The following is a 16,361-nucleotide window of genomic DNA, read 5'->3' on the forward strand; positions in this document are numbered from 1 at the left end:
AAGCTATAGCCCCTAGAAGAAAATTCTTAATTTTTTTAGACAAATAATAAATGAGTACAGTTAATAAGAGCAGTGAGATGTGACTGAAAATGTTCAGGACTAGAAACGTGAAGTTGTGTTAATCTCAGTCTAAAATTGAAGTGCGACTGAAAGAAACAGGGCTGATTAACAAGTCCGAAGTCTTATAGGCAACTGAAATATAGAAGAGTGACAATGAGATTGCTGATAAGATTCTGACAATGAATCAGCTCTGACAAATTGTACCAGATAGCGGATATATAGGAAATAACATGGAAAGAAACTGGGGAAGAAAATGGAGGTTAAAAAAAACTGAGAGACCAAGACAAGATGAAAAGTACAGTGAATGAATTGAGCAGAAATTGGAATTGGAGCATACTCGGGCCATGAAGGGAACCTGATTTTGACAGGGTAGACAGAGAGTGTAAGAAAAGAAACAGCATGAAGGAGAAAGACACTGAGCTGTGATAACTGTGTGAGGCGGAAGAATCGAAGTGTGAGAATAGAAAGGAGGGAAAAAAAATCAAATACTCAAAGCACTAAGAAAGGAAATTCTGTGTGGGGGGTGGGGTGTAAAATGCAAGGTGAAAAGAAAGCAGGCACATAATAGTGGGAGTAGCTTCACTGCGCTTAAATGCATTAAAAAGTCACATGCAGAAGTGTTAATGAGTTGTAAAAATGTACAGATGTTTCCAGTCTTTCTTTAAGCGTGGCAAAGGAGTACAATTGCTGTTAACGTGTAAACAAGCAGGGTGAGGAAGGTGTGAGGCACTGGTGGGAGTGAAGCCATGGGAGATGAAGAGAAGAATCGAAAGTTTGGGCAACTCTGTAAAAAAGTAGATAACAGGAACGACTGAGGATGGAAAAGAGTGATAGAGAGCAAGAGGCGATGGGAGGGGTTTCATGGTGCAGTCTGGCTTATTTCAGGCTTTATTGCAAAGTGCCACAGTGCGGTCTCAGTCCAAGCACGAGTTCTCGGTTTGAGATGGAGATGGACCAGGATCCCCTAGGTATATCGATTCTCAGGCACACTCATTTGGGAGAATCAAAATTGATGATACCTGCCTAAGGCAGAGGTTTATTTACCTATTTATCTGGTGTCTGCTCTAGCCCTGCTCCTGGCTGTCTTGGAATAAAGTGGCTACCTGCTGGGGCTACCAGCAGCCCTCCACGTCCAGGCATGACAACCAATTTCAGAACATGTGAGTGGATGTGAAAGAGCGGGACACTGAGCATGCAGCAGAACACAGATTTAACCCATGAGCTGCATAAAGCAGAACCAGGTAGGCAACACAAATTGACATTTCTCAGAGGTGTGTAGTTCAATTTAAGGTTCGCTTGATTGTTAGTTTTAGGCTATTTTTCTAATGTTGTTAGGCTCACTTATCCTACATACAGACAAGTCGATTTTAACATGAGCAACATGTCACTCCCTGCTGCAAAGTCGATACTCCTTAAATTACACCCTGTCGTCATTTAAGTTCTTCGTCAACAATGAAGATATCTGGAGACTTCCTGTCCATTTGACTCCATCTTTTCTCTTGTGTACCTTTTTTTCTCAAGAAATAGTTCTAAATTTATACTACAAAGATCTCCAAAGCCTTAATTTTGTTAGCTTGTTACTTAATCTGTGGGGCTGCTGGTGCTATTCCTCAGTCTTTGTGTAAAAAAAGACACAGTGTCTTAATTAGTGACCTTTAGAGGTGTTAGTAGATAGATATTTGATGTTGTTAAACAGAGCCCATGCTAGTGTTTCACCCCAATTACAGAGGCTAAGCTAATCCAAGCTAACCAGCTCCAGGCAGACATTTATTTGGTAATTTGAAAAGCAAAAAGAAACACAGTAACCATTTCAAAGTAAACAAGCGTTTAAAAGCATCGTATATAAAGGATTGCTCTGTGAGGTTCTTCATATCTCACAAGCAGACAGTGTTTCCCCTGTCCCTGTTTCTCTCCCAGCCCTCCAATTTCTCCCCTCCCCTCGTCGCCACCCCAATCTTGTAAGCTACACAGACTGCCTGATAATTGGATTTCATCAGACAGTTCAAACGAAGGCATAAAATAATTAGCAGCAAAAACCAGAATTAATCTCAGGCGCGGCGATCATCTTTCTGGTCAGGCAGGTCTCTCTGGGAGGGCGACAGGAAAACATATGATATCATTCTAACGCAGTTTGGGGCATACCGTGCACCTGTACAGGCGCGTAGCTCTGATGTGACAGATTGTCGCTAGCCATTCTCATGCTCGGGTGAGTCAATCTGTACAAATACTGTATGTCTGTGACTGTGCATGTGCGTTGGTCTTCAGCCATGTGCATTGAATTTCTGTTTGCTTTCTGGTCTGGAGAGAAGCCTTTTGAATGTGAAGTCGCAGCAGAGCATCAATACAACCCCTTCCCCCATCCCTTGAGAAAGGAACAAAGAGGCCAGACTACATCAGGACAGCCTTTGATCAGTTCAGTTCTATCACGTTTTTGTCAGTAATTGACAGACTTTGGATCCCAAAAGCTTCCCGTGCAACCTGCAAAATTTAAGCATGGAAATACTTTATGCCCTCCAATATATAAGTGCCATTGTATTTCTCTTACACTACAGGTGGTTGTTTCAGTTATATCCTTGAGGCCGTTACTAATATGTAATTTTTTTAAAAGTGTAACATGCTGTCATTTGTGTTGCTTTTTCATTTTGCATGCAACACATGAAGAGTTTCGGGCTAGGTAAAAGGCTGTGCTGCAGCACTAAACACTCCTTTTCCAATTTCCCATAAGGCCTTATCACCTGAGTTAGTGTAATGAAACTGATTAGTACCTGCAGCCTAACACTTGACCAGTGAAAATTAGAGCCAGCCATGAAGTGCTTATTCATCTCTGCTGAATACACCTTCAGAAAAAAAGTGAAGAAAAAAAAAAAAACTAAGGCACTCCAGCCTGAATCTAAAGTAATAAAGCGATTTTGCTCCGACTGGTTCTTTATTGGAGACAAATTAACCTGCTTTACAGGAGAGAACACTGTTAGCAACCTGTAAATTTGATCACATTTATTATATTTTTCCCTGTACATGAGAAGAAGAAGTGGAGTAGGGGGGCTTTAAAGGTTTTACTCTGTGAGCTGACTAAATGAGAGCATCACAGAAGCAAAGCAATTCCATCAGAAAGATGCTTCTTGCTTATGAGTCAACAGCGCCTGTGTTCTCCCCAGTAATATTCATTCCAAGCACACAGGCCCCAAACGAGAAATGCACAGCCTCTGATTTTTTTAAAAATTTATTACAATACCAGCCAAACAAATAGAGAATAAACCAAGCTGTACTAATTTTCCATTACAGTCACTCATTTTTGTTCAGCTTTCTGACAAGCTGCCACTTTTGTTGAATTGTAACCTGTTCTTGTAATCTTTTTGATAAAAGCTTAATGGTTCTTATTGTTGTCCCACAGCTTTGGTGCTGGAATGGAGAGCTATTAGCCTGTCATTTATCAAGCCCTCGGTGTCATGTGTAATGGCTAAGTGTTTTGAACCAACTAGCACATGGCAGCATGAATCTTTCTGAAGGCTGGTGATTATTAATGACAGTGGCAGCGCAGAGCAGCCACCTTCAATCACACTGCAGGTAAATCCCAGCTCCTCCACAAAGAGGATGGCAGGGAAGAACCCTTTAATTCCTTTTTTTCCAGGAATTAATCAGCCCCATTTCTAATTTCTCACCTCACCGACGTTCCCGTGGGATACACTAAATAAGAGATGAGACGCAACGTACACAAACATGTAAGCACACGCGCGTGCACGCAACATCGAACAGATGACAAATGAGGACGCAAAAGCTCATTTGAATATCAGAGAAAAAGAGTGCTGGTGTGGCAAACGTAACCTCCTCCAGCCTGTGCTGTAATTACTCAGCACTGGAACCCAAGAAGAAACACTGGATTTACAGAGCAGGCACTGCTGAAGACAATGAAAGCAGGTGAAGGAGCTCTAGGAGCATTTTGAAAGCAAGGGAGGAATAAGAAAGCGATGAGGAAAGGTCAAGACAACTTGGGAAGTAGAGGAAAAGACTGTAAGAGTGAGAAATGATTTAAAAGTACAAATTACAGGGAATGTTATGTGGCCTCTATTGTGGCTTTATGTAACATGGCCAGTTTCTATACTGGAAATTTTTATAACTATTTGGGAAGCAGATTTTACAGAGTTTAAGTTTTTTTTTTTTTACTTGAGGAGCTGAATTTAAATCCAGATTCCAATCAGGAAAGTCTCATTTTATAATTATGCTTTTTCAGAAGCCTAAAATTATATGTATTTTTTGTGCTATTCTAAAAGTCTTTCTGCAGATTAACAGCTACGCCATCTTTTTTTTTTTTTTCAACTTTTTGCCATTTGTTCTCTTTGCCTAGATTTTCTTTTGTACACATTTCTGCCTCTCCTCTAACTTTTTTCTTTCTCTCTTGCCTTCCAATTTTCTGCTCTGTTCCTCCCTCTCCGTGGGATCACTGATGAGTGTCTTGGCAGAAGCAGAACCAGTGAAGGTGTCACTCCAGGGGCCTGTCAGAATTTACCTCAGTGGCCACAGACCCACACACACACACACGCACACAGACATGCACACACAGTAACCACCTATGAACTGCCACTGAATTTTAAACTGCAGCCAAAATGAGCTACAAAACAAATCAATACAGTTTTCTTGTAGTAATATCACTCAATTTATGAGAATAGGTAATTTCCATTCATTTTTAGCTTATATACTTCCCTTTATTTTTAAAACGATACAGTCACTAGCTTTCTCCTGTCCCTCCATCCCACTGTTCCAGTTCCCCCTATCATTTCTCTTTGTGACTCTATCAGAGACCCTGCAGGTGTCAGCTATCGGTTCCAGCTCAACACTTAATGACTAAATTGGAGCAATTAATTACCCTGATCGGTGATGTTAACCTCCACCTCTTCCACCTGGACTCTTGGCAGTGCAAACAAAGTACCTGATTCATACTGTAGCCTTGATATTCATCCTCAGCAGTGGTTATCAAAACACTGTATTTCCAGACTGAATGAGAAATGCTTTGACTTGAGCACGTAGCAAGAGAGTATTGAATTCACTGACATAAAGACTAAAAAACAATATATCATTGCATGACTTCACCAAACTGGATCAACCTTGAATTTTGCAGGCTACAATAACTACTCCTCTCCTCTTTGCCTGACCTCTCTCCTGGCTCATTTCCTTTCATCTCTCATGCACCTGCAGCACTTTGTCAGGCTGCTTTGGATAATTACACATCTCATCACGACCACACACAGCCACAGGCTCTCAGCTGTCCTCCTGCATTACCACTGTAGTGGGACTTCATAGGCATGATCTGCAATTCCGAGGTGGAGTCATGCATCAAATAATAGTTCCCTCTACACCAACTGAGGCAAATTACGGACATGGTTGGTTATTACCTTCAGGATAAACAACCCACATTTCATATTTCACAAGCAATGATGGGTAAATATTGGGATAAGATTTGTGAATGTGTGTTTGTCAATGCGGCCAGCTCTTTCACTCTCTCTGGGCTCGTACCTGGTAACTTGCCGTCATCCATGAAGCCCTGATGGATGCTGTCCTGTCAGTGCAGCCAACTGTTCAAGCAGCGGATGCCTCTCATCCCCCCGACCGCCGCCCATTACCTGTCTTCCTCAGGATACAGCACTGGCAGCTTAGGGACACATTTGATTTTAATAGCTGCTCCACATCTTCAATTATTCTATAATTATTCTCTAACATGATTTTCTTTCGATAACTGAAAATTAAAAGTATGTATTTTCCATTCGCCTGTATTGATGTGTATTGCCCAGTTTTTGGATTCTCAGCTATAGAGGTGTCTGCCTTGCCTTGATTATAATGAAACTAAGTCCCCTTGCTTTGTGTTGCTCAAGTACCCAAAAATTAAAAGCTCAGCAACACTGTCTTCTGTCTTTGTGCAAAAGTTTAGCATTGTCACGCTTGTGTTAGCATGAGCTTCTTTTCACACTTAAAAGTTTTCACACTAATAGTTCATGAAGCTAACATAACAACATTTGTGGATTTTTTTTCTTTTTTTGAGGAACACAAAACATGACTTTTGGTGCACTGACATTGCTGCCAGTTAGCTCTACTACATATCAGAGGGAGCACCAACATTTAAAAGGCGATATCTCCAATGCTGTACATCTCACGCTAAAACAATCTAAATGTAAATCTGGCACTACCACTCAGAGGGAAAACATTTATATTTGATTGTGGGGTGAACTCAGCAGTTCCTCAAAATCTCGTTGCAAATAACCATTTCTACATTTTCCCATTTTCCTCCTTTTTGTTCCCTTTTTTCTTTTTCTTTTTTACTTCGCCGTTGATGGTTTTGACCCACCGCCTGGTGAATGATAGCAGGTATATGAAAAGTGGTGAAAAGATTAAGTCAAAGGGGAGGTAAAGTTACAAAGAAACAAAGCTACTGCATTCTTCTGCCTCTGGTGGGAGTAATATGGCCGTGATAGCAGTTCAAGTTCAGCGACATCTCCTTCACACACAATTACTTGAGGAGAAAGTGTCACAACATATCATAACAGCTGACTGAGAGAAAGCCAAAGTGATGCAATGTTGAGAGGCACAGGTGGAAGGAAGAGAAGAAAGTGTGATGCCAATAGGCTTGTGCAACAAATGAAAAGGAAGACTATAACATCATCAGAATTTCACTCACAAGGTTTATGTATCTTATACTACATGTGCCCATGAATACTGTAAATGCTCAAATAGTGGCTAGGTCTTTATGCACCCTATTTGCAGAAAGAGATCCAAGTCTTTATTTGGTACAGGTTTATATGAGAGACAGCATTTCATTTCTAATTTCACGATTCCCAGTTGTTGGCTTCTTGATAAATTGAGTATTTTGCACATTTGAACAGCACTAATCCCATCAGAGTAGTGTCAGAACAGAAATCCTGTTTCATAGGTGGATGAATTTCTCTCAAAAAGAGTAACTCTGGGAAGCAGGTGGATGTTGTAACCGTGAAATAAGCACAGTAGAAATGTAAATTATGCACGAATTGCATCATATGAGCCATTATTGTTGGATACATGTAATTTCATGCTGCTCTTTGAGGGTATTTCCTACTAACCTGTATTTGTCAGGAGACAGAACTAAAAACGTATTCCGGCTCAATCCGAAGAGTTAAAAAAATTAAGTATATGTGGGATTTGCTCTATGCCCATTATTTTGTTGCTGACCACTTATAGCTAGTGGGCATTCCAGGCTACAGTTGCCTGGGTAATCCTCTAACGTATTTACCACCTGCTCATGTCAATCATCAGTATCCTTGGGTTGAATCATATTTAGTTTAATCATTATAAACAGATTAAACATATGGCTACACTAGATATGAAGCTTTCCAGTTTCCACATGCAGTCCCTTTGCAGTCCAAGTTCTCTTGGCCACCCAAGTTTAAGCCGCTGTGGTTGTAAGAGCTAAAAAAAGATTATTTAGCATTTCAAAGACCTCATGCTTCATTTGTTTGGACAGAACTTGAAGTCCTAAATGAAATTTAGAAGCTTGTAGCAATTAGAGGTGAAATAACATTCGGTTAAGTAACTTAGTACAACTTTGAGACACGTCATTGAAGAAGCTACCAGTGAGCATTATTTAAAATATGAAGTGGTGGTAAATACATCAGATGATTACCTACATAACTGAGCCTGGACTCTCCAACCATCCCACACGTGTCATCAGGGTTTTTGTCGCAGACTAACCAGTGGGTTGCCAGAATGTGTTTACCTGTACCTGGAAACAAAATATGAGGTGCAACCTTCTTCCAGTCTAATTGATTGTATCCTAATCAGTATTCTCATCTAACATGCAAGCAGCCACCTCAGGTGTATTTTCCAAAACACCACACTAGTCCTTTAACTATACTAAGCATGTTAAGTGAATTTGTAGTGATGCCCTGGACTCAGGAGTCTTTTGGCAGTTATTTCTTTTGATGTTTCTCTTACTTAGTAAAACTGGTAGAGCAATATTTTTTTCATCTTTTAAATATAATATTTATATGGAAAAGATTGTCCAGATACGGACTGGACATTTTCTACCTCAAACATATGTTTCACCTCATTCATTCTGACAGCTACTAGATGAATCTCTATAACCTGACAAAAGAAAAAGTCAAAGAGGTGGGATGTGCCATGCTGTCTGGCAATGAAAATACTACTTGTCTGAATTATAGACAGTGGTAAAAGATTGTGAAAACTAGTGGAAAGATGCAATATATGTTGCAACAATAATATTTATAGAGAAATAAGGTCTAAAAGAATGAAAAATATTTAGATTTTGGGAAAAGTGCCTTTTGAAGTTAAGGAACTATTTTTACTACATCATTTTCTTGTGTAATTTCATTCATTTACAGAGTATAAGAGGTAAATAACACAAGTGTCTTTTTTTTATAACATTTTGTTTTGCATCTTGACAAATAACTCCCATATGGAACAGGAACAGCAACAAGACATTTCCATGTTGAGGCTGTGAGATAATTATGCACGGTACTTACGTAGGTACTGTATAATTAATGACAGTGAACATAAAAGTAGGCACTCCAGCAAAATGAGTCATAGTGGAAGCTGGCTGCAAACCGAGGTTTGAGATCAAGGAAGGAAGATTTACATGTTACACAGTGGCCACAAAAAGCACCGAGGAAAGAGAAGTCCTAAATGAGACACAAGAGAAAATTCAAAGCTAATCAAAGGTGACGGTGATCTGTATGAGGGAATTTAAAGCTTCACGGAGTGTGTGTGACGCACTCTTGTTCCTGTGGCGTACCTTTGCTCTAAAGAAGAAGGCATGGCAAAGCTAATTTATCTCATCAAACAATGTTTACTGAAAGAGGAAAAACAAACACTTGGCGCTAATTCAAAGCACATTTCCATGCAGAGGCTGGGTGAAGTGATGGGGGGTCTGAGTAGGAGCTATGTTAAGTAAATGATCATGGGAGGATTTACTTGAAAGAATCAGAAGAGGGAGGGCAAATACAGAGCTGTCTATAAATGGATGAGTGGAGGATCGGTGTGGTAGAGAGAAGTAAAAGAATACAAAACATTTGCCTACTGAAAAAGATGTGCAGGCAGAAGGCATTGGCGTAATAAAGAGATTTAGTGTATTCCTTGAGACAGATTCGTGAGCTGGATACACTGGGCTTCGACCAGTCTGACCCATTAACAGAAAAGATATCCTCTAAACATGTTTGTGGTTTTGTATATCACATTTCTTTTCCTTTTCAATTTTCTGGGAGCTTTGAATCTGACTTCTGAAGCCAGAGACCGATGCTGCATGCCAGCTAACTGCAGTACATGAGCAAAAGAAAGCAAAAAGCATAGTTTAGACAGACATCTTACAGTTGAAATGATTACAGCAGAGGAACATAATTAGAGTTTGGCATCTAGGTGCCAAGCGTGTCGCTGCAAATATGTTACATATAAAATTGGGGAATGATGAGTAATTATTCACGTGGAGCCTGAGTGGATGTTGAGGCGGTAGAGGAGCTGAAACAGCAGCCAACAATGGATGGTAGCAGCACTGGCATGTCAAAGGGAAATTTGCAGCTTTAAATTTGATATGTTTTGTGTACATAAGGAGACTTAGACATGCTACCTTTGTCTGGGGTTGCTCAAGTTCTCTGCTTGAACTAGTTCGCAGGGTTTTTTTACGTGAATTACAGATTCACATTATCTATAACAATCCGTAATAACTGTAATAATATAATACATTATATAATACATGTTTTGGTCTGTAAGACATTCATCAGACATCAAGGTAACTATCTCGAATCCTATCCTGAATTTTTTTCCTTTTTCTTTTAAAACTAAACATGGTTCATGTGCTTTAACGGGCGATCGTGGCTCAAGAGTTGGGAGTTCGCCTTGTAATCGGAAGGTTGCCGGTTCGAGCCCCGGCTTGGACAGTCTCGGTCGTTGTGTCCTTGGGCAAGACACTTCACCCGTTGCCTACTGGTGGTGGTCAGAGGGCCCGGTGGCGCCAGTGTCCGGAAGCCTCGCCTCTGTCAGTGTGCCCCAGGGTGGCTGTGGCTACAATGTAGCTTGCCATCACCGGTGTGCGAATGTGTGTGTGGATAACTGGATGTGTAAAGCGCTTTTGGGTCCTTAGGGACTAGAAAAGCGCTATACAAATACAAGCCATTTACCATTCACATTAAACTTCTTCCTAAACAAATACACCCTGTACTTTGCCATGGCTTTGATTGTATGACTGTCAGAGCTTGCTATCATGCATTTCCCAGTCATATAAAAACAACAAAAAGCACATACTTTTCTAAAATACTAGCAGCTCTGCAAGGCTGTTCATCAGCTGCGTTTTGAGTGTAACGTTGACACATTCACAAAAATGGTAATACTAGACTGCTCCTGTTTGTGGGTATAATTTTTTCACCAGTAAAAGCATTTCCTAAATGGGACAGAATGAACAAACTGCCGCTGATGCCTGGTCTTGACGCCTGGTGAGAAATGTGAACACTTCATGTTACTTAAAGTAATGGTCAGATATCGAAGAAGCTTTTCATTTCCTTTCTTTTAACTGAAGTCTCCAATAGAAGCTCTTTTGATCTTGAAAACTTCACTTTATTGTGGGAAGGGACTACAAACTTGTGAGAGGGGTAGGGGATTAATCATTCTGATAAATTTGAGAGGATTGAGAATTCTACTGTATTTCTTGTAGTTTTCAGTGGCTACAAAATCTACAGCCTGCAACCTTCAACAAATGGAACAAAAGAGGTTGGACACAAAGAGGTTTCATGAACTTAATGCTCACCCTGATGGATTACTAACGTCAAGAAATATTCACTTTGCTGTGGGATAGGTAAAGCAAAGAAATTTATGTAAATACCTAGTCGCCTTTGGGAAATGGCTGGCAGTAACCTATAGCGTATATGATTTGTGTTTAATGGGCTAACACATTCAGAACTACTTGTCCTTTAATATCAACAGTGTTCACTTTCCCTGGTGAAATCACCCTTACTGACCTTCCAAAAGGTACTGATGTGCCAAAGAAAAGCAAACACCTCATTTATCTGGCAGCCAAATGCAAAGAGCAGATGTCACTGGGGGCCTGAGGAGCTGGCAGTTGGATCCACGGTAGTGACAAGATGAGCAGCCCGAGCTCCCGGCTTTAGGAAAAGGCAAAGCTGCTCGGACAAACACTGGTGTTGGACAGCACACAGGCAAGCAGTTTAAAACAGAGCTCGGCCAAAGCTTAAGGTCAGCCAGGTCAGGGGGAACATAAAACCCAGAATGAACTGGAGCAAGACCTTTTAAAAAAACATAATTTAAAATAAAATAAAAAAAACTGCAGCCAAGCCATAATCTTGAGAATTCATTTACAGAGCTAATTTCAGTCTGCATTATGAAAAAGTGCTATTAATCCTGAGTGACTTCGTCAGCAGCAGCGGTAGCGGCAGCGTGGTCCAGGGAGATACAGCAGCCAATTAAGGGTGTTTGTAGTAATAGACAAGAAATGACAAATGCTGTGATTGCTGTGAGGTGTGATGATGGGCTGTTAAAGATGTTGGCCTTCCTGAGATCTTGATTGAGAATAAACACCCCAATCAGGAAGCGTGATTGCAGGATTGGCCTCTTAAACGTGCTAAAGTTCAAATGTGACCTTGATTCAGCGAGATGCAAAAAAAAGGAGGAAGAAAGAATCAATGATTTCCTTGTGTGGAGATGTAATATGTTTGTAGTAGTCGTACTAAACACAACACACATTATGCATAATCAGTTAGACACATTCTTTACGATATCCATAAGCTCTCCATCTATGTGGAAAGGATTATGGGAAATCAGTAGCAGGTTATAACAACTATTGTTCATAAATTGTGCATTGATAGTTAATAAAATATAAGTTTATATAAGACTTCTTTCATTTGTAAACAATCAAATGATAATTAATTATAAATAGTAAGCATGAGTCAATCTATGTTTATGTCATAAGCAAATCAGTAAACATTATTAATTATAATTTCATTATGTGTCAACAGTTTTAAAAAAGCCTTTCTATTTATTTAATTTACAATGCCTGTAATAAAGTGTTAGCAATGTAGAGACTACAAAGACTGGGAATGATACCAGAAATACCAGCTGATACTCGTACAAGTAGAATTACACATTAATCAATAACCAATTTTTTTACCAGAATGAAATATAAAGAATCAAATTATCCCATGTTCTTTAAACCACTTCAAGGTCACTTTAAATCTCAGTTGTAAATTGTAAAGCTAGACTATGATTGATCCTTTTTAGTTTAAGTGCATATTGACTCCCCTTACCTTAGTCTTAAAGAGTATATTTATTTCTTACTCTTCCTGTATTTATTGTTGTTTTTTGCACTGAATGGAACCGGAGCCTTGTCGTCTCGTCTCTTTATATACTGTACTGTATATAGCAGAGATGGCAATAAAGTTTACTTTGACTGTGATAAACTCCTTCAGTAAAAAGTTTTAAATGTTTAACCATTCAAAATCAATGAGACGATGATGGAAAGCCATAAAATGTTAACATTACATGGTTCCTGGATAGGCTTCCATTGGTTGATAAAACATTATCCATTAAAAACCTTTTAACTTAGGAATCATGCATGATTTCACAATGGCAATGCCCTCTGCCTCCAACGAAATGGTAACTTCTATTTTGGGATACGAATGACATCCAGGCAGAGCTATTCTGAGAGTCCATGTGTAGTTTTTCTGATAGTCTCAATACCAACATTGAACTGGTGTCAGATTGATGCTAGCACGATAGGATCAATGCTTTCGTTTGTTTCTCTCAGCTATGTTCAGTACGTTGTTCCCATTTCATCAAACAGTACACATGTCTGTGCAAACTTCCCTTATGCAAGCACCCTTTCCCCTTCCCCGTCCTCCAGTCCTCGGCTGTGTTTTGCTATCTCCGTGTGATTCAGTTGCACTAAGCAGACAGATGCAAGCTTCAGTGAGTGTAAAAAAGGAGCATCACGTGGAGATATGTTGCAGCTGTATAAGAAAATTTCCCAAATGATACAGAAAGAAATTCTCTACTGAGGCAGCAAAGCCAATTTATAGAAATATACAAAAAAAACATGAAAACTTTGGAACTTTTTTTTTTTTTTTTTTTGCTGGAGCGAAGAAAATCTGAGGAAATCTTTCAGATAAACCCAGGTCGACCCGACTCAGAGAGAGATGGAGCCCACTAGCAAAGTCCTTTAAGAGAAGCAAAGAATAACCAGGTAGCTCATATAGTGGTGAAAATGATGATTCAGTCATGACTCATGTCAGATCTGCATTAATCACAGGTAATTTTCAAAGTGTTATTAGTCATCATAATTGGTACTTCAGCACACTGATTATAAAACACATTCAGAAATACACATAATATATTTAGCGCACTGACATTTGTTAAATGAATTATTTTATTGGAACTGAAAACCATACATAAACATGAAGTATGAAGATATCCAGATTTAATAACCCTTTTGTGTTAAACCTAGTTACTGTTATTGTTATTTTTGCAGGAGACACACCACTCTCTATTACATAAGCTGTCTTTACAAATTAAAAGTTTTTTGTTTTGTTTTGTTTTTTCTTTTTTTCTTGGGGGGCGGGGTGTATCTATTATACTGGCCCTGTATTTACTTGGTATTCAGGCAGCCCAATTTTGCAGTAACACAAGCCAATCCAGCTTATCCCTGATTTGCAAATTTCCTTCTTCTTCAGGATGTAAAGTCAGACAAGAACACCTGTAAACATATGCTGCCCCCAACAGCTCTGGAGGAATTGCAGACTTGGGATGTACACTGCTAATGTCACCTACAGTACAAAAAAACTGTAATTAAAAAAACAATGCCGAATGCTGAAATTTAGAAAAAAGTTATTGTAAGAATTGGTTCTGGTAGCATCTTAACAGACACGTGCTTGGAGTATTACCCAGCAGTGATGATGCTACCCACTGGCTGAAATGGCAGTTGGTCTAAAACTTGGAAAGGGAACAATCATAGCAGGAGTGACAATAAAGACAAAGAAGATAAAAGAAACAACAACAGAAAGATTATTGTGGCATGAATGAAAAGCAGAAACAGTGAACAATTTTGACTTTTCAGTTTCTCACCACTGCAAAGAAATTAATGAACATTAAGACATCTGTCTTCTCCACTGCACAGCAAAAGCTAAAGGATCGACGGGGGAGCACAAACGAAAACAAGAGTAGCTCACATTAAAGGTTATATGATATATTGCCGTACCCCAAGTGGGAGTAGACAGCAAAAACATGTAGATATTGGCACAAGCAGCTCTGTAAAGCCCCTACCAAAGCACTAAGATGACAGGACATTTAGAGCTCAGAGAAGAGAAAATCTAGTGATTTACTGTGAATCTCCAATGGCCACTTAAAATCCGCCCCAAATTGCTCTCCTGCTACTTCAGCATGCGAGCTTGCGATTGTGTGCACACTCTGCATCTATACGTTCTAAGGCAGTGACGTGATTGCGGGTGGTCTAAAGAAATGTTTTCCTAATAAATCACAAGGGAGCTTTTAAAATCAGTGTGCAGTGCAGTGGGGAGTATTTCTTTTCCCATTCCCTCTGAGAACACCTGAAGCATACCCAGCTTGACTGCTAATGGCTCAGTGGTAAATCACATCACGAACTCGAAAGCCGACTCACTATTTGAAACTTGCAATTCTTGGGTGCTTGTCTTGTTGCAGTCGCAGCCAAGACACATACAAAATGTGCATATAACAATCAAAAGGCACACACACACACTGACTACCTACCGAGGAGAGTGCTAAGAAATAAACTCCAAAGCTTCAGACAGCGCTGACCCTTTTGGAGAAGCTTTGGGTGGCAGCTAAAGGTTGCTTTAACATACCTCCTTACTGTTGAGCCTGATAGTTTGACATGGAGAGGAGAGGAATGTCTCTCTGCGATCTTTTCTCTGTGAAAACAATGAAGGTCAGACTAAGACAAGGTCCAATTAGAGCTTGGCCTCAAATACCTGAAGTGAGCAAAGAGAATCTCTGTGTTTTTCTTTGTCTAGAGGGTTTGCGTGTGTGCTTCTGGGGGTGGGGGGGCAGGCATTTGGATAGTCGAGCATTATGAAACCATATGTCCCAACACACATTAAAGCAAAAAGAGGACACCAGTGAGAAGAGACATTTTACTACAATTATTATGCACCGTTTTCCTGGCTGCTATCCACAAAGCCAATGGACTCTAATGTAACGGCTGGAGCAGGTCAAAACAGATAAGAAGAGTCAGACTAAAATGCGGATGATCTGGTAATGAATGTGTGCACATCAGCTGATCGGCTTGGGTAAGATGGCGCCGATGTGTATGGCTTGCCGTCTGTTCCTCCACGTTTCTGTTTTAATGTTTTTATTTTGTTATGATGCCGACTCCCTGCTGGTCTATGATCGCCAAGTTTTGCTTGATCTCCGACTATCTCCCAATACGCCGGTGTGTAGACTGGGAAATGCACACAAAATACCGCCTCCACTCCTGTCGTTGGTTCCTACTCACTTGCTCCGTGTACCCGTGCCGTCTCCGCGGAAGCGGGGCCGCCGTCGCGGCAAAAGGAGTGGGAGATTGGTGAAACTGATGGCCTGTCTGGCGTTTGGTTGTGCTGTCCCTGGCGTTGCCTGTCGCGCCCCTTTTCCCTGGCATCTTCGTAGGCCGTCCTATGCGTGTCTGGTGCCGCTCGCTGGCTCTGGGCTGTTCCCGCCCGGCCGCTCCCTGCCTCCCTGTCCACGGCGGCGCGGAGTGAGTATGCAAAACCTGCGTTATGTTGCGCGAGCTTCAAAGTCTAGTGACTATTCAACTCCGGCCAAATTTGGCCTGGTAAACGCCAGATCGGTATCGAATAAGACTTTTATCCTTAAGGAATATTTTTTGTCACACTACTTGGACTTTCTCTGCTTAACTGAGACGTGGATAACTGCTGGTGATTCCAGCGCCTTTGCAGAACTTTTGCCTTCGGACTGCTGCTATTTTAATGTCCCACGCAGATCTGGTCGAGGTGGAGGAGTAGCAGCTACTATCTTCAGAGATCGCTACAAGTGCAAGCAGGTTTCATTGGAATTTTATTTTTCCAGTTTTGAACTGTTACTGTTTGAAATAGTACTGTGCACAATAATATACAGGGCCCCAAAATACAGTAAAGACTTTATAAAGAAATTTGCTGCATTTCTAACCGAAGTCACGATAAAATATGACTCCTTTCTTATTGTTGGGGATTTTAATATTCATGTGTGCTGTCCAGATAAGCCCATGGTTAAAGACTTTTTGAATCTTACTGATTCTTTTAATTTAGTTCGAT

At 40.4% G+C, this 16,361-nt stretch overlaps 1 protein-coding gene across 3 annotated transcripts in view; it reads right to left on the minus strand.

Moving 5' to 3' along the window:
• The window catches only part of ncanb (neurocan b), a 175,232-nt gene that overhangs the window by 147,003 nt on the left and 11,868 nt on the right, over window positions 1-16,361 (minus strand). Inside the window, exon 2 of one of the 3 annotated variants that reach the window (XM_084921783.1) lies at window positions 14,916-14,981. The exons of the other annotated variants lie outside the window; for them this stretch is intronic. The gene's annotated coding sequence lies outside the window, so the exon portion shown is untranslated. The remainder of the gene's footprint in view (window positions 1-14,915; window positions 14,982-16,361) is intronic. 3 annotated transcript variants of the gene reach the window in all.

This window comes from Perissodus microlepis, chromosome 23 (assembly GCF_051167445.1).
Source record: "Perissodus microlepis isolate ML-2025 ecotype Zambia chromosome 23, ASM5116744v1, whole genome shotgun sequence".
NCBI lineage: Eukaryota > Metazoa > Chordata > Actinopteri > Cichliformes > Cichlidae > Perissodus > Perissodus microlepis.